This window comes from Triturus cristatus, chromosome 6 (assembly GCF_964204655.1).
Source record: "Triturus cristatus chromosome 6, aTriCri1.1, whole genome shotgun sequence".
Taxonomy (NCBI): domain Eukaryota; kingdom Metazoa; phylum Chordata; class Amphibia; order Caudata; family Salamandridae; genus Triturus; species Triturus cristatus.
The window spans coordinates 27,367,427-27,394,147 of record NC_140589.1 but is presented as its reverse complement, the minus strand read 5'-3'; the positions used below and the strand labels follow the sequence as shown (position 1 = coordinate 27,394,147).

General features: G+C 49.5%; 1 pseudogene; it reads left to right on the top strand.

The window, feature by feature from the left end:
- The first annotated feature begins 355 nt into the window (after positions 1–355).
- On the top strand, positions 356–15,929 carry LOC146813675 (zinc finger MYM-type protein 1-like; annotated as a pseudogene).
- The last annotated feature ends 10,792 nt before the right edge of the window (positions 15,930–26,721 follow it).

Genomic DNA, 26,721 nt, shown 5'->3' with positions numbered 1-26,721 from the left:
AAAATAGGCGACATGTAACAGCGGCACAGGGCGACTCACAAAACGACCAAGATGAAAACCTCCCAAATCATTTGCACGAACCACTCGTACTATAGGTGACACTGACATCCTACATTTGACTGGATCCACCGTTTCATCAGCCCACGCCCCTTACACGTGCTTAAAAACACGCTTTGCGTTTGTCATTGTTGTTGTTGGTGTTTTTAAAGTCGCAGTTTTTTTGATAATAATAGTTCAAGGATATATTATATCATTCATGCCACATGGAATACATACATCAAAGAGGCCAAGTTGATGCCAGCAAAGAAAAGCAAAAAAGGAAAAAAAGTAATCACTCTCAACACTACGTGGATCCATGCTTCAATATGTCAAGAGACCAGATGATGGCCAGGATAAGGGTTCATCAAAAGACACAGTTCCTCGGCCACCAATTGATAACGCTGATCCTGATGCTAGTATGCGTCCTGCAGAAGTGGAAGGAGTTGAAATAGAAGAAAATGAAGCAGAAAACCATGAAAAGGAAATGGAAATTCAAATGGATGAATTTGAAGCAGAAGAGAGTACTGAAAGTGACTCTAACCATGATACTGTAAATGAGATGAGGACTGAGGTTAAGGGGGAAAATTGGAATATTTTAGATGATGCTTCTTTTTGGAATATACCAGTTCCATATCATTTGCGGGTTGTAAGCATCAAAAGAGGAAGTGCTTATTTCCAGAACAAAGATGGCCCTTTCAGAATTGCGACAAGGCATGATCCAAAACAAAAAGGAGATGTTCGCCAGCTATGAAAAGAGTGGTTTTACAAGGTGATGCCAAATGGCGAGAAAGTGTTGCAGTCATGAATGGTTTACTCACTCGTCAGTGAGAAATTATATTGTTTTTGCTGCCGACTCTTTGCCGCTAATCATGCTACAGACACGACATCCAAATTTGTGACTGGGTTTCAGATGTGGTGGAAACTGAGCCCGAAAGTGCATAATCATGAGACATCCGGAGAGCACTTACATTGCCTTGAAAAATGGAAAACATTGGCAGAAGGACTTAGACTGCACAAAACAATTGACGCCAAAAGTATTGCTGTGATGGACATAGAGAAGAAAAAGTGGAGAGACATCTTGCACAGGTTGCTCGATATCACATTGTTCCTTGCCAAGCAGAATCTGGCATTCCGGGGCCACAATGAAGATGAATCTTCATTGAATAAAGGAAACTTTCTTGAAATGGTTGAGATGCTTTCTAAATATGACCCAGTGCTGATAGAGCACCTAATGAGATTAAAGCGAAGCACATGTAAACTCAAAGCATCAGTATCTTATCTTGCACCAAAAACTCAGAATGAGTTTATACAGGTCCTAGCAAATAATGTGAAGGAGAAGCTTGTCATGGATATAAAATCTGCCAGGTATTTCGGGATCATGTTAGATAGCACACCTGACACAACACACACTGACCAAATGTCCGAAGTGATCAGATATGTGAAAATCCAAAATAGGAAAGTTGAAGTAAGAGAAGTGTTTCTGGGATTTTTCCCTGTAAAGGGGAAAAAAGCTGCTGACCTCAGTTCTGATATTCTTAAAAATGTGGAAAGTGATGGACTCGACATTATGATGTGCAGCGCTCAAGGTTACGATCATGCTGCCACTATGGCTGGAATCCATGGGGGTGTACAAGCCATTTTGAAAAGAAAGAACAGGAAAGCTATTTTTAATGGATGTGTGGACCATTCGCTTAACTTGTGCGGCCAACACTCTTTTGCTGAAAATGCTTCGTGTGTGACTTTTTTTGGAACTCTTGAGACAATGTTTTCCTTCTTTGCAGCTTCCACTCACCGATGGGATGTTTTAATGGGCCCCCTGCACTCTTTTACCACAGCCCCCTCCACACTTTTACCACAGCCCCCTGCACACTTTTACCACAGTCCACGGCACACTTTTACCACAGTCCACGGCACACTTTTACCACAGCGGACTGCACACTTTTACCACAGCCCCCTGCACACTTTTACTACAGCCCCCTGCACTCTTTTACCACAGCCCCTCCACACTTTTACCACAGCCCCCTGCACACTTTTACCACAGTCCACGGCACACTTTTACCACAGTCCACGGCACACTTTTACCACAGCGGACTGCACACTTTTACCACAGCCCCCTGCATACTTTTACTACAGCCCCCTGCACTCTTTTACCACAGCCCCTCCACACTTTTACCACAGCCCCCTGCACACTTTTACCACAGTCCACGGCACACTTTTACCACAGTCCACGGCACACTTTTACCACAGCGGACTGCACACTTTTACCACAGCCGCCTGCACACTTTTACTACAGCCCCCTGCACTCTTTTACCACAGCCCCCTCCACACTTTTACCACAGCCCCCTGCACATTTTTACCACAGCCCCCTGCACGCTTTTACCACAGCCCCCTGTATACTTTTACCACAGGCTCCTGCACTCTTTTACCACAGCCCCTCCACACTTTTACCACAGCCCATGCATACTTTTACCACAGTCCACTGCACACTTTTACCACAGTCCACTGCACACCTTTACCACAGCCCCTGCATACTTTTCCAGAGCCCCAGGCAGACTTTTACCACAGTACCTTGCACATCCTCACCACAGCCCACTGAATACTTTTATCACAGCCCCTGCTTATTTTACCACAGCCCCTGCAAACTTTTACATTAGCCCCCTGCGCTCCTTTACCACAGCTCCTGCAGACTTTTACCAAAGCCCTCTGCACACTTTTACCACAGCCCACTGTGCACTTTTACCGCAGCCATCTGCACACTTTTACTGCAGCCCCCTGCACACTTTTACCACAGCCCCTGCAGACTTTCACCACAGCCCCCTGCGCTCTTTTACCGCAGCCCCCTGCACACTTTTACTGCAGCCCCCTGCACACTTTTACCTCAGCCCCCTGCACACTTTTACCACAGCCCCCTGCACTCTTTTACAGCAGCCTTCTGCACACTTTTACCGCAGCCCCCTGCACACTTTTACCACAGCCCCTGCAGACTTTCACCACAGCCCCCTGCGCTCTTTTACCACAGCCATCTGCACACTTTTACTGCAGCCCCCTGCACACTTTTACCACAGCCCCGTGCGCTCTTTTACCGCAGCCACCTGCACACTTTTACTGCAGCCCCTTCACACTTTTACCTCAGCCCCCTGCACACTTTTACCACAGCCCCTGCAGACATTCACCACAGCACCCTGCGCTCTTTTACCTCAGCCCCCTGCACACTTTTACCACAGCCCCTGCAGACATTCACCACAGCCCCCTGCGCTCTTTTACCACAGCCATCTGCAAACTTTTACCGCAGCCCCCTGCACACTTTTATCACAGCCCCCTGCGCTCTTTTACGACAGCCCCTGCACACTTTTACCACAGCCCCTGTAGACTTTCACCACAGCTCCCTGCACACTTTTACCACAGCCCCCTGTACACTTTGACCACAGCCATCTGCACACTTTTACCACAGCCCCCTCCACACTTTTACCACAGCTGACTGCACACTTTTACCACAGCCCCCTGCACACTTTTACTACAGCCCCCTGCACTCTTTTACCACAGCCCCCTCCACACTTTTACCACAGCCTCCTGCACACTTTTACCACAGTCCACGGCACACTTTTACCACAGTCCACGGCACACTTTTACCACAGCGGACTGCACATTTTTACCACAGCCCCCTGCACACTTTTACCACAGCCCCCTGCACTCTTTTATCACAGCCCCCTCCACACTTTTACCACAGCCCCCTGCACACTTTTACCACAGCCCCCTGCACACTTTTACCACAGCCCCCTACACACTTTTACCACAGCCTCCTGCACTCTTTTACCACAGCCCTTCCACATTTTTACCACAGCCCCCACATACTTTTACCACAGTCCACTGCACACTTTTACCACAGTCCACTGCACACCTTTACCACAGTCCCTGCATACTTTTCCAGAGCCCCCTGCAGACTTTTACCACAGTACCTTGCACATTCTCACCACAGCCCAATGAACACTTTTATCACAGCCCCTGCTTATTTTACCACAGCCCCTGCACACTTTTACATTAGCCCCCCTGCGCTCTTTTACCACAGCTCCTGCAGAATTTTACCACAGCCCTCTGCACACTTTTACCACAGCCCACTGTGCACTTTTACCACAGCCCCCTGCAGACTTTAACCACAGCTCAGTGCGCACTTTTACCACAGCTCAGTGCGCACTTTTACCACAGCCCATTGCACACTTGTACCACAGCCCCTGCACACTTTTACACACAGCCCACTGTGGGAGAGTCTTTGCACTCATGGCGTCAGCCCCGCAGTCATGGGGGAGTCTCTGCACTTGTAGCAGAGGCCCGCAGTCATGGGGGAGTCTGCACTCATGGTGGAGGCCCCACAGTCGTGGGGGAGCCTATGCACTCGAGGCAGAGGCTTCTCAGTCATGGGGGAGTCTCTACACTCATGGTGAAGGCTTCGCAGTCATGGGGGAGTCTCTGCACTCATGGCAGAGGCCCGCAGTCATGGGGTAGTCTCTGCACTTGAGGCAGAGGCTCCGCAGTCATGGGGGAGTCTCTGTTCTAGTGGCAGAGGCCTCACAGTCATGGGGGAGTCTTTGCTCTTGTGGCAAAGGACTCGCATTCATGGGGGAGTCTCTGCACTAGTGGCGGAGGCCCTGCAGTCATGTGGGAGTCTCTGCACTAGTGGCAGAGGCCCCCCAGTCATGGGGGAGTCTCTGCACCCAGGCAGAGGCCTCGCAGTCATGGGGGAGTTTCTGCACTCGAGGCAGAGGCCTCGCAGTCATGGGGGAGTCTCTGCACTTGTGGCAGAGGCCCTGCAGTCATTGGGAGTCTCTGCACTCGTTGTGGTGGCCCGCAGTCATGGGGTAGTCTCTCTACTCGTGGTGGCAGCCCGTAGTCTTGGGGGAGTCTCTGCACTCGTGGCGAAGGCCCTGTAGTTATGGAGGAGTATCTGCACTCATAGCGGAGGTCCCGCAGTCATGTTGAAGTCTCTGCACTCATGACGGCGGCCCGCAGTCATGGGGGGGACTCTGCACTCGTAGTGGAGGCCCCGCAGTCATAGGGAGTCTATGCACTCATGGAGAAGGCCCCGCAGTCATGGGGGAGTCTCTGCAGTCATGGAGGAGGCCCCACAGTCATGGGGAAGTCTCCGCACTCATGGTGGAGGCCCCCCAGTCATGGGAGAGTCTCTGCACCCATGGCAGAGGCCCTGCACTCATGGGGAGTGTCTCTGTACTCATGGCAGAGGCCCACCCTAGTCGTGGGGGGAGTCTCAGCACTGCTGGTGGAGGCCCCGCAGTCGTGGGGGAATCTCCGCACTCGTGGCGGAGGGAGGCCCCCAGTCATGGTGGAGTCTCTGGCCTCATGGCGGAGGCCCTGTAGTCATGGGGGAGTCTCTACAGGTGTGGTGGAGGCCCCGCAGTCGTGGGGGTGTCTCTGCACTTTTGGCGGTGGCCGGCAGTCATGGGGGAGTCTCAGCACTCATGGCAGAGGCCCTGCAGTCATGGGGGAGTCTCTGCACTCATGGCAGAGGCCTCGCAGTCATGGGGGAGTCTTCACACTCGTGGTAGAGGCCTCGCAGTCATGGGAGAGTCTCTGTACTCATTCTGGAGGCCTTGCAGTTGTGGGGGAGTCTCCTTACTCGGGGCGGAACCTCCGCAGTGAGAATTCTCGTTGCGGAAGTTCTGCTGTGCGGGGCCTATGCCACGCGTGCGGAGACCCTCTGTGAATCAGGCCTGAGAGTGCAAGAGTTCCTCAGAATGTAATAACGAGAGGCAGTGATACTGTATTGTGTTGTCATTTGCATTGCACGGTCCTAACCCATCAGAGATCCAAAGCGCAGTTTAGGCAGAAATATTGCTTTGTTTTATTTTCTTAATACGTTGAACCCATTCATAACATCAGGCGCTCTTTACCCAGAAACTGAAAGAAAAGATATATATTCTGCTTTCAGGTTTTATGAGTAATCTTTATTGATGTCCCAGCACTCCAAAGCCTGTCCACTTTCCTGATCGCAGGTAACAATTGCCCTAAACAAACCGTATTGTGTACGTTGTAGGCCCCATTGTACTGTGAAGGTCCTATGGATTTTTCCTTCCACAGAGGCTGCTTTGGGTTTGATTGGATTCACTTTCGGGCCTCATGACTGCCGGAATCCATGTGTTTGCACCTTCCGAGGGCTTCCTTCATCTCTCTGCACCTTCTTAGCTCTGTGATCCATGTGTTTGCACCTTCCGAGGGCTTCCTTCATCTCTCTGCACCTTCTTAGCTCTGTGATATGTGTTTGCACCTTCCGAGGGCTTCCTTCATCTCTCTGCACCTTCTTAGCTCTGTATTTCATGTGTTTGCACCTTCCAAAGGCTTCCTTCATCTCTCTGCACCTTCTTAGCTCTGTGAGCCATGTGTTTGCACCTTCCAAGGGCTTCCTTCATCTCTCTGCACCTTCTTAGCTCTGTGATCCATGTGTTTACATCTTCTGAGGGCTTCCGTCATCTCTCTGCACCTTCTTAGCTTTGAGATCCATGTGTTTGCACCTTCGGAGGGCTTCCTTCATCTCTCTGCACCTTCTTAGCTCTGTGATCCATGTGTTTGCACCTTCCAAGGGCTTCCTTCATCTCTCTGCTCCTTCTTAGCTCTGTGATCCATGTGTTTGCACCTTCCGAGGGCTTCCTTCATCTCTCTGCACCTTCTTAGCTCTGTGATCCATGTGTTTGCACCTTCCGAGGGCTTCCTTCATCTCTCTGCACCTTCTTAGCTCTGTGATCCATGTGTTTGCACCTTCCGAGGGCTTCCTTCATCTCTCTGCACCTTCTTAGCTCTGTGATATGTGTTTGCACCTTCCGAGGGCTTCCTTCATCTCTCTGCACATTCTTAGCTCTGTATTTCATGTGTTTGCACCTTCCGAGGGCTTCCTTCATCTCTCTGCACCTTCTTAGCTCTGTGATCCATGTGTTTACATCTTCTGAGGGCATCCGTCATCTCTCTGCACCTTCTTAGCTTTGAGATCCATGTGTTTGCACCTTCGGAGGGCTTCCTTCATCTCTCTGCACCTTCTTAGCTCTGTGATCCATGTGTTTGCACCTTCCAAGGGCTTCCTTCATCTCTCTGCACCTTCTTAGCTCTGTGTCAAATGTGGTTCGGACGGTGCATACACAGACAGCTCCATTGATGGCAGGCACTGGCTGGTGCAGACCCATTTATTGTCACACGCCTCTCCTGTACCCATGAGTGAGCTCAGCTACCTGCTTAAGACTGCCCCTGCGGCTGGATTAAATGAGGTCAGACAAATTTACAATGATGACCTTTCCACCTGCTGTTGCATTTGTGTCATCCTGTTACCTTCTGTTATCTTGAAGAAAAGCCTTCCATTTGTCCTGTGCCACTTGAGAGCCTGTGTTGTTAATGCTACCGTCATTTCTAGATTGGATTATGCCAATGCTTGCTTTATTGGCCTTCATGAGTCAAGTATTTACAACCTTCAAGGGGTTTAGATTGTGACAGCATTACTTGTAACCAGTGACGGCCGGTGCAGGTACGAGTGTTGGGGCGGTGGGCAGATGGAGGTCGACAAACAACGCCGAAGGAAAACAACATTTAAAATAAAAGAAAAACACTTACCTTGCGCTCGCTGCATTGTCGTGATGGTGATGCGGGGAGCGAAAGGTAAGTGATTTTTATTTTTTATTTTAAATTCCTCGTCGTCGTATGTCGATTCCCCCTGCCACATCGGTCTTACATGCACCAGCCGCCACTGCTTGCCACAAAGTCTCTTTTCTTGCTTCTTCTATTTGGAATGCACTCTTATTTATTATCTCAATATCTTTTCTGATGTTATTAGTTAGTTCAGCATTAAGATCCCAGAGGGTGTTCACTGCACTTTTTAAGCAACAACTCTAATCGTATTTTGCATTTTAAGTAATATATGCTGGGGTATCTTCGGGCGCTACACACAGTACTGGTGGCAATGTCAGAGGAAATCTAGCAGAAGTATTAGGTTGTTGCTCTTGGTGATGGAGCGTTATGTTATGTTATGTTACATAGAATTTATAGAGCGCACGTTCACCAAACGGTTTCTTGGCGCTGGGAGAAAACATGAGGCAGCAGAGGGACAGGAACTAGTTGTCATAAGCCTGAGAAAATAGCCGAGTCTTCAGAAGTTTCCTGAATAAGGCATAGGTGGAGGCTGTTCTTATCTCCAGAGGGAGTGAATGCCAGAACTGCGGTGCCAGTACTCCAAAACGAACGCCGCCCATTTTTGTACGTTTGAAGGTAGGGATGACTAGCAGGTTGTGGTGAAGGGACCGGAGGAGCCGGTTGGGAACATAGCGTATGATTTTAGATGAGATGAAGGCTGGTGAGCTTCCGTACAGAGCTTTAAAGATGGTGCACCCCAGTTTAAAGAGACCTCGTTTGGCCACAGGTAGCCAGTGTAGTTCCTTCAAGAGAGGCTGGATGTGATGCCATCTAGGCTGATGGAAGATCAGCCTGGCCGCCTGATTCTGGACAAGTTGAAGGCGTCTAAGCTGATAAGCTGGGATGCCTACGTAAAGGCAGTTAGAGAAGTCCAGACGGGAGATGACCAGGGCTAGGATTACCAAGGTCAAAGCTTCTTGAGAAAGGAATCTACTAATTTTTTTGATTCGGCGCAATTGGAAGAAGCCGGCTGAGACCACAGAACTGATCTGGGCCTTCATCGAGAGGCCGTTACTGACCAGTATTCCAAGACTCTTAGCGGAGCTGGCTGGGACAGGGGGTTGCCTAAGTAGGGAGGCCAGAAGTTAGAGTTCCATGGGTTGGCAGGGCCACCCGTGAGAATTAACTCCGTTTTGTCAGGATTAAGTTTCAGCTGGTTTCCATTCATCCATTCACTAATAAATGTCATAGTGTCCTGAAAGTGGTTTAGTGAAGAAGGGAGGAAGCTGATATTGAAAATCAGCTGAAGGTCATCCGCATAATTGTAGGTTACAACTTCCCTATCCCGGAGAGAAGAGATTAAAGGGAGAAGGTATAGATTGAAAAGAAGCGGGGAAAGGGAAGAGCCCTGAGGGACTCCACAGGAAAGTTTCCTCTTTTTAGACGAGAAATTGGCAAGACGAACTGATTGGAATCTATTACTGAGAAAAGAGGAGAGCCAATCCAGAGCCCGCCCCTGGATCCCGGCATTATTGACACGGTCCAGAAGGATGTTATGGTCGACCGTGTCAAAAGCCACGGACAGATCCAGGAGGACCAGAGACTGAGTAAGCCCATTGTCAGCACTCCCTCTAAGCTCGTCCATCACTGTCAAAATCAGTGGCGGCTGGTGCATAGGGGCGAAAGGGGCGTTGCCCCACTAAACTCGGCGATGGGCGAAAGCGGGGCGTGCCCTACTACCATCGGAGTCTCCGAGAACAGAGAGAATGATGAACAATGCATTGAGTAGCTTTAAGCGCTCACTGCTTCGTGCTTCCTGCTAATTCCAATTTAAATAAAAATTCTATTTTTTTTTTTGAAGGAAGGAGGAGTGAGGTCAGAGAGAGGAGTCCTCCGGCGCATGTGCAGTGCTGGCCAGGGAGAGGGCTATTGCTCGCCCTCGAGATACACACGAGGAGAGTGATGTCAGGATGATGGGAGTGGCCGGAGGAAGCAGCAATGGTTTACTTTTCAATGGGGCGCTTCTGCTGAAGCCCAGGCGTTTTCAGCAGAGCCCCATTGAAATAAATGGTAAGGGGCAGGGCTGGCCTACATGGACAAAGTTTAAGTGGGTGGCAACAACAGAAGCACTCCCTTCATGCTGATTGGATGTTGAAAGCTCGGGGAGTGGGCTGTGGAAGAGTTTGTCGTCTACGCAGCTCCGATTTAATTTCCGGGAGAATCAGCGCGCAGCAGGTTTCACGTTGGCTGTTCAGGAGGGAAACCAGCACTGGCGTCTGGCGCAAAGTATATACTGCAGTGCGGTCACAGCGGATTGTTGCCCGGCTGGGGTGAGAGCACTTTTCCAAGGGTGCTTTATTTTATTAATTTCCCCGCGCTACGCGCGACCCCCAACACCCCCCCTCCCTCCCCCCGCGAGTATTGGAGCGTGAGCCGCGACTGCCCCTTATGCACCCTCGTCTGTGCAAAGTGTGCAGTCCCCATTTTTGGAGGCAGCGGCGTAGTGAGTATGATGCCCGTTCTTTTGCTGTCCCTGGCTGGCTAGAGTTTTCTGTCCCTGCTTGGGTGGGATCTTAATTCCCTGCCTGGGTGCGTTTTCTTGTAATTACCCTGCCGAGTTTCCTGTCCCTGTTCGGGTGGGTTGAGGGTTCTCGAGCTTTCACTGACACTGTTGGTTCTCCAGTCACTGCGTGCGTGTGGTCCAGTGCTCCCCACTCCTTGGTGGTTTCTCGTGCTGTCATTGGCTTTGTGCGGTATTTGGCGCTTCAGTTTTTGGTTGAGAGGGTTCTATCACTGGGATTGAAAGTTTTGTGTTTTACTGACTGGGTAGGTTGTCCTGCCGCTGGACAGCTGGCATCTCATCATCTCTGTCTGCACTTCTTCTGTTGGTGGTACGCGGAGGGGGGGACTCTATGCTGTTTCTGGTTGTGTTTTGTTGTCACTTGAAGAACATCCATGAGCCCACGTCTACTCCATTAGCGTAGTGTCTTACAAGTTAACAGCCTGCATTGTTTGTGGTGTTAATTAATCAATGCAAGTCCAGTGTGTCTCAACAGTGTTTAATTTTTTAAGAGACAGCGCCATTTACCACAACATTGTATTCCATTGTGTGGAAATTTATAGAGCGCTTCGTAACTTGCCTTTTTGTATGCAACGGCTTGCTGTCCCATTCCCAGGTAAAAAAACAATGTTTAAATAAATAAAGCGATTTGGTGTATATTATCCGCATTCCTGATTTCATTACTCTCCTTCCTTACAGCAAGAGACGTAGATATCAAACGTGCAGCAAGGTCAGTGGCACCACAACCCCGGAATCAGAGGGGCCCATTGCATCCCCAAATTATAGCTGTTTTTTATTAACACATGTTGATTGGGGGTGCGGGGTGGTCCGTTCATATATTAGGGCCCTTCTCTGAGGTTACCACATTGCCTCAGGCTTACAAGAAAATAGAAAGATCTGCCGACTGTGCTTGATTTTGAAAGGCCGGGAGGGCCGGGGAAATGACAGTCATGATTTCCACCTAGGCCAGTTTCCCACTGCTCCGAACAGGCATGGTTGTCTGTCACCGCGGCCCCTGTTGTACACAGAGCCTTCCAATTGGCTATAAGGATCCCAACCTGCCAGCTCTTAAATTTGATCCCAGGAAGGTTTAACCCTAGTCCTCAGGCCAGCAAGTGTTTCCAGGCACTCTGTTTTAGATGGTGTACTGTGGCTCACTTTCTCAATCTTATTTAGGAATGAGCATCGATTTTATTCTGCAATTAAGATTTTGCTAAATCTTTAATTTTCGAAGTGCAGTGTGTGCATGTGGTGTTTGTGTGTTTGCATGTGTGTGTGTAAGAGAGAGAGAGTGTGGAGAGAGAAAAATTATACTTTTTCAGTGATATGTATGCTCCATCACGGTAGGGGTTCTGGTGACAAAGTACACAATGACGGCTTTTTGTATTTGTTATACTGCATGTTTATTTCAGGTTCTATTAGCTTTAATAACGTACGTGTCTTACGCAGAATAATGTTTATTGAAAACAGTATGTGAAACACTGGACAGTGCGGTTCGGTTGCAATAAGTAACAATACCAACATGTTTAGTTATGTTAGTCACAAGGTGGATTTTTTCTGAATACTTTGAGACACCCATCTGTAGAAGATGGAGCATTTCTGGCAGGCCTTTGTCACTGAGCAATTGAAATGTTGTTCTTATGGGGCAGTAAAACCACGGAAGACAGGATGCCTTGTCTGATGGCGTCATTGTGCAGGTCAGGCGCAGCACTTTGTTCAGCCACTCATTGGTATTAACATTGGCGAGGTGAAAGTGGACATTTGCAAATTAGTCATGGGGTGTTTCTGTGACCTCAAATTTGCTTGAAAATACACCATTTGTCCACTCTTTTTTCAAAAAAATGTCTTTGGAAGGAGCTCCCCTCAATATCCCCCGCAGGTTATTTGTGCTCGCTAAGCTCGCTCGCCACAGCGCAGTACGACAATTATTTTACGCCCTACCACTTTCAAATGTCACCAGCCGCCACTGGTCAAAATGACAGATTCAGTGGAGTGAAAGGGACGGAAGCCGGCTTGGTGAGGGTCCAGAATATGATGCAGCTCAACAAAAGAGCTTAGTTGTGAGGAGACATAAGCCTCTAGGACTTTACCAAGGTATGGTAGGAGTGATATGGGACGGTAGTTGCCAAGGATGGAGGGGTCGACACCTGGCTTCTTCAGAATAGGGATAATTTCCGCGTACTTAAAGAGATTGGGGACTATGCCCTCTTCAAGTGATTTATTTAGGAGGGAGAGAGAATGGTCAGGACACCTAGAGAGGGTCTGCTGAAAGATGTGGGGAGGGCAGCAATCTGTTGGGGACCCTGAGCTGACTCTTTTTAGTAGCCCCAAAAAGGTTTCCAAAGAAATAAGGGGAAGCTGGGTCATCGGAGGTGGCAGGTCCTTGAATTTAGGCGGAGTGAGGGGGGTGCAAAAGGGCGGGATACTGGCTTTAATGCCAGTGATCTTATCCATAAAGTAGGAGTTGAGTGAATCACAAAGAGATTGAGAGGGAGTAAGCTTAGGCACTATTCTGTCGGGTTTAGACAGCTCACTGACTATAGAAAAAATGTCTTTAGCTTTGTTGGCTGAATCTACAACCTTTTTTGAAAAGTAGTCTGTTTTGGTTTGGAGAATAGCACTTTTATATTCCTTTAATAGGGTGATGTAAATATTTTTGTCGACTGAATGATAGTGAAGTCTCCACTTACGCTCAGCTTGCCTGAGTGTAAGTTTCTTAATTTTTAGGTCCGTAGAGAACCATCGCTGAGCGTCATGTGGTCTACAGGATTTAATGTATTTGAGCGGGGCAACGTACTCACTTGCGGATTCAAGCCAAGACTTGAGATTTGTGGCCTGATCATGGATTGACTCCGAGTCAATAGGGGCCGTAAGAGTAAGATGGGAGCAGAGAAGATCAATGTTAGCATTTTTCCAGCTCCTTGACTTAAGATTTTTGGTCGGTTTAGGTCTAGGGAGTTGAACTTCCGGTAAGGTGAAGGACACAAAATGATGATCCGACCAGGTGCACGGAGAGACCAAAAGGGACGAGGGAGTCATTTTCGTTGTCCAAACCTGGTCTAAAATATGTCCCTTGGTGTGGGTGGGTACCTGCACATGTTGGGTGCAGATCATACCCAACAGAAGATCCGTTAATTCGATAGAGCTGGCGCTCTCCATAGCGTCTAAGGGCCAGTAGTTGAAGTCCCCTATGATAAGGAGTCTAGCATGAACAATCGCCAGGTGAGAGATCATTTCTCCTAGAGCCTGGGGAAAAGTGGACATACAGCAGGGGGGTCTGTAAAAAAGGGCGCAGGTGAAGGGCGATTTTGGGGATTCTAGTTTAATGACTAGACTATCAACAGAAGGTACACTCTTAATCTCCATAATTTTGAACTGATGGTCCTTAAGGATAATGGCAGCAACACCTCCACCCGCTTTCCCTGAGGGGCGGTTAGATTGCAAAATATAGTAATTATCTGGCACGCTGCCAGAATGTCAGGTGTAGATTCATCTGTAAGCCATGTTTCCGTGAGGAGAAGTAGATCAGGCCTCTCCAACTGTAAGAGTTGGAGGATCTCAAGTTGGTGTTTCACCATAGATCGAGTATGCAGGGCTTAATTTGAGCCAGTGCTGGCAGGTGGGGCCAATGGCACTCATTTTTGGGAACCTCAACAAACTTCACACCTGAGAAACAGAGAGAAGCTCAAAAGGGGGGAAGAAAGAGGAATAGAAAGACAAATGTAGAAAACAGGGATGGAAAACCTGCAGGAGTGAGATAAAGGGCAGAGTGTCTGGTGGCGGATGGGAGAGGCATGAGGTGGAATGGTTTGTCACCCTGACCTTCAATAGCGCGGGCCATGGCTCAACAAAACTTAATCCCTAGCACTTACTCTTTTATTAATTCAGCACTGTTCACCTGAGGGATAGCTGAGATGTCTGTCATCTGACCTATGACTAGACTGAGAACTCAGCTACATGACGCCTGAACATAGTATTTATTACTAACCAGAGTCATACCTCTACCATCTAAAGAAAACACCTCTACGATCAGTTTCTCAGAGTGCGTTGTAAGACAGGTGTAGGATTGAGTTTAACATATGCCTTGTGTTGTTTTTCTCCAGGGTAGTGTGTATGTAGAGGCAGTACACCCTTTTTAAACAAGTGAAGTTTGGCAGCAAAATGCTTAATAAACATTTTGATGCTGTCAAACTAAGCCTGGGTCTGTCAAAAGTGGTATAACTTTGATATTAAGTTTAATAGAGTGTTAATGCAAAAACAACGCTGTAGGAAAATGCCCCTTTTTGCATGGTTACCCCCTAACTTTTTGCCAGATAACTGACGCCAACTTGTTGGAGTGTGTACTGGGACCCTGCTAACCAGGGCGCAGCACCTGTGTGCTTTCCCAAAACTGCACCTTTGTTTCCACAATTGCCACACTTCCGGGCCACATGTAAGTCCCTTGCAAATGGTACTCCTTGTACCAAGGGCCTTGTGACCAGAGAGGGCCTCTAAGGGCTGAAGCATGTATTGTGCCACCCTCAGAGACCCCTCACCCTCAGAGACCCCTCACCTTTGCAGGCTGCTTGTTTTAGTGCAGACCAGACTGAAGAGGTGACATGGCACACATCCCTGTGTGCCATGCCCACCAACACTGCCTATAGCATGGGTAAGTCACCTCTCTTGCAGGCCTTACAGCCCTAAGGCAGGGTGCCCCATACCACAGGTGAGGGCAAAGCTACATGAGCAATTTGCCCCTACAGTGCATGTGCCATTCTTAGACATTGTAAGTGCAGTGAAGCCATTTTGAGTACATGGGCTGGGAGTTTGTCATTACAAACTCCACAGCTCCATGATGGCTTTACTACAAACTGGGAAGTTTGGTACAACATTTCTCAGCATAATAAATCCACGCAGATGCCAGTGTTGGATTTGTTATAAAATGCACTCAAGGGGCATCTTAGAGATGCCCCCTGAAAAACAACCAACTTCTATTGCATTGGCTGACTGACCCCTGCCAGCCACCCCCACCAGACAGGTTTCTGACCTCATGGGGTGAGAGCATTTGAGCTCTCGGGGTCATAAACAAAGTCTGCTCGGGTGGAGGTGCTTCACACCTTTCCCTGGCTGGAACAGCAACAGGTGGCGGTGATAATCAAAGGTTCTCACCTTGCGATGTGCTGATTTGGGCAGCTGGGGGAACTGCCCACCCCTGTCCAGGCCCCACTTTGGAGGCAGGATAGGTGGGAAAATTAGTAAGCATAGTAGCAGTGTCTACCTTAGCCTGGCACACCCCTAGGGTCCCCGGGAGCTGAGGTGAACCCCTCTCTTAGAAATTCTCCATCTTGAATTGGAGTATTAGGTCCAATAGGAACAGGGGTGTGCCCCTCTCCCCAAAGGGAGGGGGCACCCAGAGGGTGCAGTCACCCTAGGGGACAGTAGCTATTGCCTACTGCCCCCCAACCTCAGTAAGACCCGTAAATCTAGTATTTAAGGGCTCCCCTGAATTTTGCTCCTCAGATTCGATGGACCAAAGAAAAAGATGGACCAGGGTCACTGCTGGACCAGGAACCGACCAGCTGCAGACCAAACCCGACAAGAACCACCGCCACCTGCACCTGGTTTGATCACTGGACCTGCTGTCCTTCCAGGAATCCTGCCCGGCCTCCAAGAAACCCCAGAGACCCCTCAACCTTCGCCAAAGTACCAAGAACCTCCCTCCAGGCTCTAGTCCCTGGCGTACGCCAGTACAAGACCTGCAAGAACCACCACAGGGAGGACCGACACCTGTGTTGGTGTGCTTCCCTGCTACAAGAGAACTCCCAGAACCACCGCAGTTGAGGACCGACACTCTTGTCAATGCAACTCACTGCTACCTCCAATGGCCACAGTGGTAGAGGACGGGCACTTGTGCTGACACAACTCTGCTCTGCCAGAAGAAAGCACTGCAGCCGGATGTCCTCTACAACCTCAAGGGATCCTCCCGGCGCCATGACCATAGCTGTTCACAGCCCCGTGTCCGTGAGCTCGTAACCTCCTGCAAGTGGCCCTGTCGGCCTCCTCCTGCACTGCCTGCCTGACCGTGACCACCATAGGATGGTCCGACGATAGCGGAAACCCATCCAATCTACAGCAACCGACCGCCAGCGACAGTACTTGTGTTGGCCACCTGCTGAAACCTATCCCGCTCATTGCCGCCACTGACTGCAAGGGTAAATACCATTACGGGTATCTACCGCCTTGGCGCTGACACTGAATTCTGCACCTTTCCAGTGGGCACAGCCCTCACGACTGACACTGCGCTCAGTGGTGGCCTGTGTACAAAGTATCTTCTACTAGACTAAAATGTGTTTCATGTACGTGAAAAGTATTGGTTGATGCTATACAAACCTATTGCTAAGAATATTGAAAATTATTCAATCATTTAGCCTGGAGTTAGTCATTGAGTGTCGGTTCCTGCCTTGAATGAGTATGTACTCCAAATGCATTCACACTACCCACTGATAAGGCTAACAGATCAGCCCAGCTACCACTGACTTCAGAGTAAGGTATTATCTAATTTAAACTCTGCCATTGGTCTGGGGACTCGCTGGACTCTGTCAACACTATATCTCTTTTTGGTATTGTATATACAGAGCAAGCTTCCTGCAATTGTACACTAAAAACATTGACAAACTGATAGCTATGTTGTCTGCCTGGTGTCGCTCTTGTGTCTCATTCAAGGGTGTCCCTATCACTCAGGCCCATCGCTATAACTTGTACAGACAATTAGGAACAACCATTATAGATAATACTGTAATTGTAATAGCATTTATATATCACTTACTACCCCTGACGAGGCGTTTAAGCGCTTTTTCGTCGAGTTGTACGCTACTCCGGAATCCAAAAACGATTAGAGGTGAATTAGTATAGTGAAATATGAAAGTAATTTGCGTGGTGGATATATTCGTCTGTTATTTGGATTGAAAAGGATAGTGGAGGGACAGAAGGGGGAAGGGTTTGTATTTATATAGGACTTGCTACCCCTGATGAGGTGTTGAAGCCTTTTCGGTGAGTAGCACCCTAATCCAGAACCCAGAAAAGATTGTCATTCTTTGTAAGAAATTCATGACAAATGTTTAACAGCATTCATATTTTACTGGCTTTGACCCTGTATGTGCTGAAGGCTTCAGAACTGAACTGAAATCCTGTTTTTGTTATTTTGAGATATGCTAATAAAAGACATTACTTCTGTTTCTGTTGCAGTGACCTGTTTGTAGGACATTGTCCATCAGCCCCACACTCTATGGGCCCGATTCACAGAACTAACTTAAGACAAAATCCTAAACTTACTACCATTTTAGAATTCACAGAACGCACTTACTCATTTTGGTATTCACAGAAGGCACTTACTCATTTCGGTATTCACAGAAGTTAGGAGTCCTAACTTTAGGACCCCTAAATGCCTTCTGTGAATACCGAAAGTCTTAAAATTAGGATTTTTCTCAGTTTAGTAGTAGTAAAGTTAGGACTCCTAACTTTAGGACTCCTAAATGCCATCTGTGAATACTGAAAGCCTTAAAATTAGGATTTTTCTCTGTTTAGTAGTAGTAAAGTTAGGAGTCCTAACTTTAGGACTCCTAAACTGAGAAAAATCCTAATTTTAAGACTTTCGGTATTCACAGAAGGCATTTAGGAGTCCTAAAGTTAGGAGTCCTAACTTCTGTGAATACCAAAATGAGTAAGTGCCTTCTGTGAATACCAAAATGAGTAAGTGCCTTCTGTGAATACGAAAATGGTAGTAAGTTTAGGATTTTGTCTTAAGTTAGTTCTGTGAATCGGGCCCTATGTCTTCGAGAGCTTGAAGGAATACTTGTGCCCTTTGTTTGCTAGAACACCATTCTTTGCAAAGTTATTTTAAGACATCTTCTTTAAGCCCGGCGGCTTCCTCCATGGATGTCCCCCGGTCAGCTCATACGGGGACTGCTCAATGTGGGGTGCTGACAACAACTATTGTAATTTGATTTACAATAGCACAGATTCTTGGCAGAGCAATAAAAAGGCAGTAATATTGTGAAATGATTGGTACTCACTCATTACATGTTATGTTATGTTATGTTATTAAATACTTATACAGCGCGCATACACCAGGAGGTTTCATGGCGCTAGCTCTAGAGTATGCCGGGACCATTTGGTGGAGTTATTTGTGAGCCTGCACAAACAGCCATGTCTTGAGCATTTTTCTGAAACTTAGAAGATTATTACATGACCGAATCTCCAGTGGAAAAGAATTCCACAGTCTAGGGGCCAGGGAAGCGAACCTACATCCTCCCTGACGTTTTAACTTGAAAGCAGGGGTGGTCAGTAACTGGAGGTGAATTGAGCGCAGGTTGCGGGGGAGAGTGTACCTAGATAAGAGACAGTTGATAAATTTGAGGCTCCGGCTGTGTAGGGACTTAAAGATTAGGCATCCCGTCTTGAAGGCCATGCGTTGGGAAATAGGGAGCCAGTCAAGTTTTTTAGGAGAGGTCTGGCACATTGCCATCTGGGTTTCTGGTGGATCAGTCATGCTGCTTGGTTCTGAACCATCTGGAGCCATTTGTTAGACCTGGCACCATTGGCGTGGGTCTCCCTTCCTTTTTTTCGCTGTTATCTCCTCTGTTTTTGCTGGTATTAGATGCTCTGGGCGCTGTGCCACTGCCATTCAGTGCCACAGCGCAAATGCTCCTTGTGTAAATATGACATGTGAATTGGTATATCCATAATTGGCTTATTTTGTTTACCTTTTAGTCCCTAGTAGCGTGGCCTGTGTGTGCCCAGGGCTGGTAAACCAAATGCTGCTGGTGGGCCTGCAGCGCTGGTTTGTGCCACCCACAGAAGCAGCTTGTAAAGTGTGTCTCAGACCTGCCACTGAAGAGTCTGTGTGCAGTCCAGAACTGCCATCTTGGCTTTGAAGTGCACCCACTTCCCAGCCCCTAACCCTTCCCTTGGCATCATGTAAGTCACCCTTATGGTAGGGTGCATTGTATGTGTAAGGTAGGACATGCCTTGGTGTGTGTAGCATGTCCTGGTAGTGAATTACACCCAATTTCGTTTTTCACTACTGCAAGGCTACCTGTTCACCATAGGCCAGAATGGGCAGTTTGACTATTACATTCTATAATCCTAACTGACCCAAGGAACATGGTAGAAAAACGAATTTAGTATGCCTGAGCTCAGAATATTAAATTACACCTTTTAGTGAAGTTTATTTTTATATTCTGTGTTTGAAAATACCACTTTTAGAAAGTAGGTATTTTCTTGCCTAAGCCTTCCAGTGTGCTCTGCTGTTATGTGTATTGGCTGTCTGGTTTTGGAGGGACAGGGCAGGCTGAGTCAGACCTGGGTTGAATAGAGAGATCTGCCTTGGAGTATGGGGAGGGGTAGCTCCTTGACCTGAATAGGGCTGTGCCTGGCAAGGTGAATGCTGGCTCCACCTCCTACTGTGTGTCTGATAACAGACCCCCTCTTTCTGAAAGGAAGGATGCAGCCTGGTAAACAAAGTGCTCCAGGACTGGGCAGAACTGGTTCTGGATGGGTTCAGTGACTTGTAGCTTTTGAGAACAAATACTTTTGGGGTATAAATATCTGTGCTGAAACTCCTACAATTTGTATTGCTCCTGGACATCAAGACGAACCTCTGTTCGTGTAACTGAAGGAAACTGCAGGAGGTGATTGTCCTTGTGCTTGTGCTGTTTCTTGGATTGGCCTGCAGTGGTTACCATTGGACTTGGAAGAAGAGGGAAAAGGACTTTGAGAGAACTTTTATTCATCTTGCTAAAGCATTCACCCAAGGGCTAGAAGAGAGCTAGCCTCCTGCTGAAGTCTCAGGCACATCAGACTTCACCACCAGCCTCCTGATTCCTCCCAGCGAGGATTTCTGTCTGCAGGTGAGGCTTCTGTGAGTTCCAGGGCCACTAGTTCTACTACAGAGAAGAGAGTGCTGAAATCGTCGCTAACGCCCGTTTGTGAGCCGCCGCAGCTGAAAGCGCACCAGAAAATCATCGCGCTGCTGCCGCTGAGTGCTCGCAACCAAAGATCAACGCATCGCACGTTTGCGGGCCGCCAAGTGCTCGCTAACTCCAAAGATCATTGCACGTTTGCGGGCTTCCAAGTACTCGCTAACTCCAAGAGATCATCGCATCGAGATCATCGCATCACGACATTGCAGCGCGGATGTCAGGCATCCGCCATTTTCATCGCATCGCATCGCATCAGGATCGTTGCTCCCTCGTGGAGCGCCATTTCTTCGCATCGCAACCTGATCGCACATGCAACAGAATTTATCGCATCATCTCCTCCCTCGTGGTAAGGACTCATCGCATCAACGGCCTAGCGTGCAGAAGTTTGTCGCATTGTCCCCGCACGCATCAGCAGATCGGCGCATCGTCTCCTCCCTCGAGGCAAGGATTCATCGCATCGCCGGCCTCGCGTGCAGAAAATCATCGCTACAGCTCCTTTGCGACATTTTGGTTGTTTTGCTACGAAATCCAGGTTCTTTGTAAGTAAAAGGGTCGGAGAGACCACTGCTTTGAAGTGAACTCCTCTTTGCACACTTTGAACTATTTTTGCAGCATTTCAAGAGTAATCCTAGTTTACAGTATTGTGGCTTTTTACTGTTATTGGTCTTGTGTTAAATCTATATCTAAAGATACTTATTTTATATAACTACTTGTGTGGTGTCCCTTTGTAGTGTTCTTCACTGTGTTACTGTGTATGGTCATAAGTGTTTCACACACTGCCTCTGAGATAAGCCTAGCTGCTTGTGCTATGTTACTGTTACTATAGGGTTGAGTAGGGGTTATCAAAGGGTGTAGCCCTCTTACTTTGACTTAGGAAGAAGGGTCCCTACTTAGACAGTGACCAGCCATTGCCAACTAGAGACCCCCATTTTTAACACCGTTTGATTAAAAAAAGTGGCATGCCTAGGTAGATTGAGTTGGCGTAGTCTAAGTGTGAGAGTACCATGGCTATCACGACCTGTTTCGAGAGTTAGATAAGTTCTGGGGGTCTGCTCCCGGTTTCTTTAGGAGGGGGGCCACAATTGCATCCTTGAATGCTTTAGGGACCCGGCGCTGCGAGAGGGACTCATTCAGGAAGGACACGAAGGTACGCGGCAGGGCGGAGAGGGTATCTTTAAGATATAAGGTGGGCAGCAGTCCCTGGGGAGCCAGATTTGATTCTGGACAACAGTCCGGGAAGGACTGGGTACCAATGGCTACATCTCAGGAGGAATGGAAGATGCATGAGGACTCAACCGAGACTTGCCAGTCATTTCCCGAAATCAGGTGCGGTCACCCACTAAGCTCAGTATTCTGAAGCCCGCGCATGTGTGGGAAGCCCGCGCATGTGTGTGGAAGCCCGCGCATGTGTGTGGAAGCCCGCGCATGTGTGTTGCCTCCAACAAGCATATGTTGCAACGTCCTGATGAGCAGAGAAAACCGACCTTTGATGACCAGTCAGGAGTGTCTTTCTGATGAGGAGATTACAAATATTTCATGAGCTCATCGTCCTCTCACAGAAGGAATTTTTGGGTCATTGTCAAGAAGGGTCGTTATCCTGAAACAACTCTGCGAAAACTGGCTCTAAAAGGCTTTGTGTTGAAATCTGTAGAAGCTGATTTTTGGTTGTCAAATCAGGCATTCGTCTTTTCAAATGTCTGAGTCACAGCCTATGAACATTATCTAATCCACTAAAACATGTTCATTGTAACCGGATTTGAGCACGATGTTTAAAATGAGTCATTTGTTATTTTCCTGTATGGGCTCGAGGGATAGCTCTGCTCCATGGCCTCGTTGTTTGAAGCGATGCTCCCCTCCTCCATCAGGGGGTCTGATCGCCCTCTCCCCCCACGAAGTTCGGGTCTAGTTGTGCCACAGGTTCGCTGCCATTGTCTGGCAGCTTAGTGGACTAATGTGTCCACTGTAGGGGCCTGTGTAATTATCATGGTTGCAGGTTCAAATCCTGGCAGGTTCACTCAGCTTTTCATCCTTCTGAGGTCGATAAAATGAGTACTGTTGGGTAACAATAAACACCTGTTATTCAGCCCCAAGATACATTTGGGTGAACGTACGCTTTATAAAATACACATATTGTGTTATTCTAAGGGCCCAAGGTATTCTGGAAGAGGTTTATTCCCTCAGCTCCCTCCAGAACGCTTCGTTCTTTGCAGGCCCTTTGGGCAGTAAGACCTGGGCTTGGACTTCCCAGTAGAAGCAGCAGTTTTTCCTCTGTGCAGCCCCACGGGCTTGAAACAAACTACTGCTCACTCTCCGCAGCATCCGCAAGGAGATGCACGCCCGCAAGCAGCTAGAAGCCCGGAACCAGGCTTAGTAACATTTTGTGTCGTGGTTGCGCCACTTTTAGGGTGTAGCCAGAACACCAAATTTTAGTCCAAATTTACAAAGCCACGCAAGGGCGGATTTGCGTGGCCTTACGTGGCTTAGTGAATAAATGTAAGGTAGCGCAGTGGCTGGCGCTGCCTTGCATTACATGCTCGTGTGGTAGGAGTTCCATTGGTGGTGCATGGGTGTTCCCGTGTATCCATCCTTCTACGGAGTCTGAGGTAATTCTAGATTTACTAAAGCCCTAAACTTATGACTGCACCAAAATCCTGCGCCTACCACACAGAGGCATAACAGCAGCAGTGCTTTAAAGGGGTCGGTACTGTCCGGTACTGAGTACCAGTACTTTTTAATTTTGAGAGGGTGAGTACCGGCACTTCTCAAGAGTCACAAGATACTTTTAATTGGAGAGTACAGGCACTTCTCAAGAGTGACGAAATACTTTTAAGTGGAGAGTACCGACACTCCTCAAGAGTGACGAAATACTTTTAAGTGGACAGTACCGGCACTTCTCAAGAGTGACGAAATACTTTTAAGTGGAGAGTACCGACACTTCTAAAGAGTGACGAAATAGGAGGAGGAGCCTAGCGCGCATCCAAGATGGTCGCGTGAGCACAGGGCTCCCCGGACCCTTGCTGCTCCTCGGAATTTATCCTGAGAATATCCTGATGTGGTTTGTGGAATCTGGCAGATGAAGACCGGCTGAGCACGTATCTCTTTTCAGAACTCGAATCGGACCTGGGAATCCTGAGTTGTCGTCGTTCGAACTTTTGGGACCCACCCGACGGAGGTGCCCGGGGCGAAGGTGAACCGTGGAGCCGTGTCGTAATTGAACAACAGCGGCTGCAGTGCGGTGCCAGTGGCCGCTCTACCACTTTCGGTTTCACTTTCTTACTTCAGGGGGCTGGCCTGCGAATGCAATTGATGTGGCGGGGTATTCCCCTGGCCTCTGCGCGAGGCCTTGTCTCCACCTGCCACTAGAGTGCCCGTCGCCTTGGGTCCCCCCGCACCGCTATATTGTGGTCTATGGTGAGGCGCTGGTCTGCGGTGCCGGTCCCCCTACGACTCTTGATCGGCGATCCCCTTCGGCGTCCGTGACCACATGGGGGGCAAGGGGGGCCCCGAGGGGCGGAAGACTAAGGCCTCCCTTCGCGGGGGACCGGTCCAGGCCAACAACATGGACCGTTACACTCAGGGCAGAGGGTCCCCTGGAGCGACCGGCCCCCCCCCGGATGCCGTCGGTGGTGGCACGACCGTCTCTCCGGAGCTCTCCCTGCAGGACATCATGAGCGCCATTGAGGGCATCAGGGAAACCATCGCCACGCAATATGAGGCCCTGGCCCGTAAAATCGACACGGTGGCGATCGATGTCACCTTAATTCGGGCAGATCTCTCCAAAACAAATGAGAGGGTACAGGCTCTCGATGTGCGGACCTCCACCCTTGGTACGGATGTGTCGGACCTGCAGGCCGCGCTTGGTGACATTAAGGCGGTCAACGACCAGATGGCCCGGCGGCTGGAGGACTTCGAGGGACGGGCCCGACGCAACAACATCCGTGTCATAGGCGTACCGGAGTCCTCCGACAGCCGCCCGGTTGACCTCCTGGTTGAGGAACTCATCCTCCAACAGTTGGCCCCTGCTGGCCTAAGTAAGTTCTTTGCCGTGGAGCGGGCACATCGAGTTCCGGGCGGTCGGCCACGGCCGGGGGCCCCCCCGAGGCCTATCGTGGCCAAACTGTTCCACTATAGAGACCGAGATGCGATTCTACAGGCCTCACGGGTCCACGGCCCGGTGCGTCATGAGAACTCATCCATTAACTTTTATCCGGACTTTACCCAACTTGTTCAGAAACAGCGGATGGGATTCCAGGGGGTGAAGCGCCGTCTCCGTGAACTGGGCCTAAAGTACTCTATGCTTTACCCTGCAAAACTCCGGGTGGAACATGAGGATCGGACTGCCTTCTTTGACTCTCCTGTGGCCGTGAGTGACTGGCTGGACTCGTTGCCGGACAGAGGTGACCGTCCCGGGCCCTCTGCGGGCGCCGGAGGTGACGGGTCCCCTTTAGAGTAACTTTTGGTCCTTGATTTTGCCATTTTGCACTGTTCAGCTGGGTTTTACTTCTTTTGTTCATTTTGTCTCACTAGGACCAGTGTGGGGGGCGGGCGGGGACGGGTCCCTTTCCTCCTCCGGGGTCTTTTCGTAGATTGGGGTTAGTAGGGCGACAGGCACACTGCAAGTTGGGGGGGTTTTCAGGCCCGCAGGGGTGCAGGGTGGGGGGAGTTGGGATTTTTGGGGGGGGGTTGGGGGGAGGGAGGGGTTGTTTTGCTGTGTGTTTTTTGTTTACAGGGCGAGGTATTGATTTTTGTCCAGATACGGGAACTGTGCTACTGACTGGGGGGCCTTTGGTCTATTGGAGGGGATGGGGGGGGACGGGTTGAGACTGATGTCATGGAACGTCAATGGGTTGGGGGATCGTATCAAACGGGGTATAGTACTGCAGTATTTGCGTCGTCTTACTCCTGATGTGGTGTTTATCCAGGAGACGCATCTGGTGGGCAATGTTTGTCATGCAATGAACAGGGGAGGATACCGCCTCGTGGCCCATTCTGGTTTCACAACTGGTTCCAGGGGGGCGGGCATTCTCCTGCGATCCTCACTTCCGTTGGCTATCACTAGGGTAGTCTCGGATGACAGAGGGCGCTATGTGTGTCTGTCTGGGAGATGGGAGGGGCAGCCCCTTTCCCTGGTCTCAGTCTACGTCCCCCCGGGCCTCCAGAACTCCACCTTCGCGGACTTGGGCCGAATGCTGCTTGAACTTCCTGATGGCCTTTTGCTTATGGGCGGGGATTTTAATTCGGTGGTTTCGGGTGCCCTGGATCGTCACCCACCCAGGGCCCTCCCCGCTGCCCAGGCATGGCTTGGTGGCCTGCTGGATACCTTCGGCCTGGTAGATAGCTGGAGATTAATGCATCCGACCCAATGTCAGTACACTTTTCACTCTGGGGCGCATGGGAGTCTTTCTAGGTTAGACTATTTCCTTATGCCCGCGGCACAGACTAGTCGGATTCGGGAGGTTAGGCACCTGGCGCGGGGTATTTCCGATCATTCCCCGCTGTGGCTGCTCTTTGACGCCGAGACGCGGTCTGCAGGGCGGATTGCTCCCATTAACCCGTGGTACCTGAGAGACCCTATGACTCGCGACAGCCTGGCTAAGGCTATGGACCAATACTTCCTTGAAAACTAGGGGTCGGTGTCGTCCGCAATGTCCCTGTGGGAGGCCTTTAAAACCGTAATCCGCGGACACGCCCTCTCCCAGATAGTGGTGGCTAAGAAACTCAAGAGTGAGGCAGTGGTGAAGCTGGAGACTGACATTTCGGGGCTGGAGTCGGCCTTGGAGGCGGGTGTCACACCGGACGGGCTCCATGCCCTCAGCCTGAAACAGTTTGAATACAGGTCTCTTGTCACTGACGCCGCCAAAACGTTGTATAGGGAACAGCAGGGTCGATTGTATGATGCCGGGGACAAGGCGGGAAAGTTGATTGCATGGCTGGATAGGAAGGAGAGAGTGAACCGAGTGGTCCCGGAGCTGTGTGTCGCGGATGGAGTGTGTGTGACTGAGCCTGGTGAGATTGTGGAATGTTTCGCTGACCACCTCCGGGCCGTGTACTCCCCGGTGACTGATAGGGATGAAGAAGACTCTCGCCTTCTGCTGCGGGATATTGCTTTGCCCGGCTTGTCTGTTGAAGACCGTGAGCAGCTGGACGCCCCCTTGTCTGTAGATGAAATTGCAACGGCGATTCGGTCCCTTCGTTCGGGGAAGGCGATGGGCCCTAACGGGCTGCCTATTGAATTATATAAGTTGCGCCCGGATAAACTCGCGCCCTTCCTCCGTCGTATGTTTCAGGAGTCCCTTGAGGCAGGCTCCCTTCCTGACGACCAACGTCTGGCAACGATAGTCGTGATCCCCAAGGAAGGTAAGCCACGAGATCGCTGTGCCTCCTACAGGCCTATTTCGCTGCTAAATGCAGAGCCTAAAATCCTGGCGAAAGTCCTTGCCAACCGTTTGTTGAGCGTCATCTGCGATTTGATTCATCCTGATCAATGCGGCTTCATCCCTCACCGTAACACCGCTCTTAACTTGCGGCGTCTTCACGGCGCCC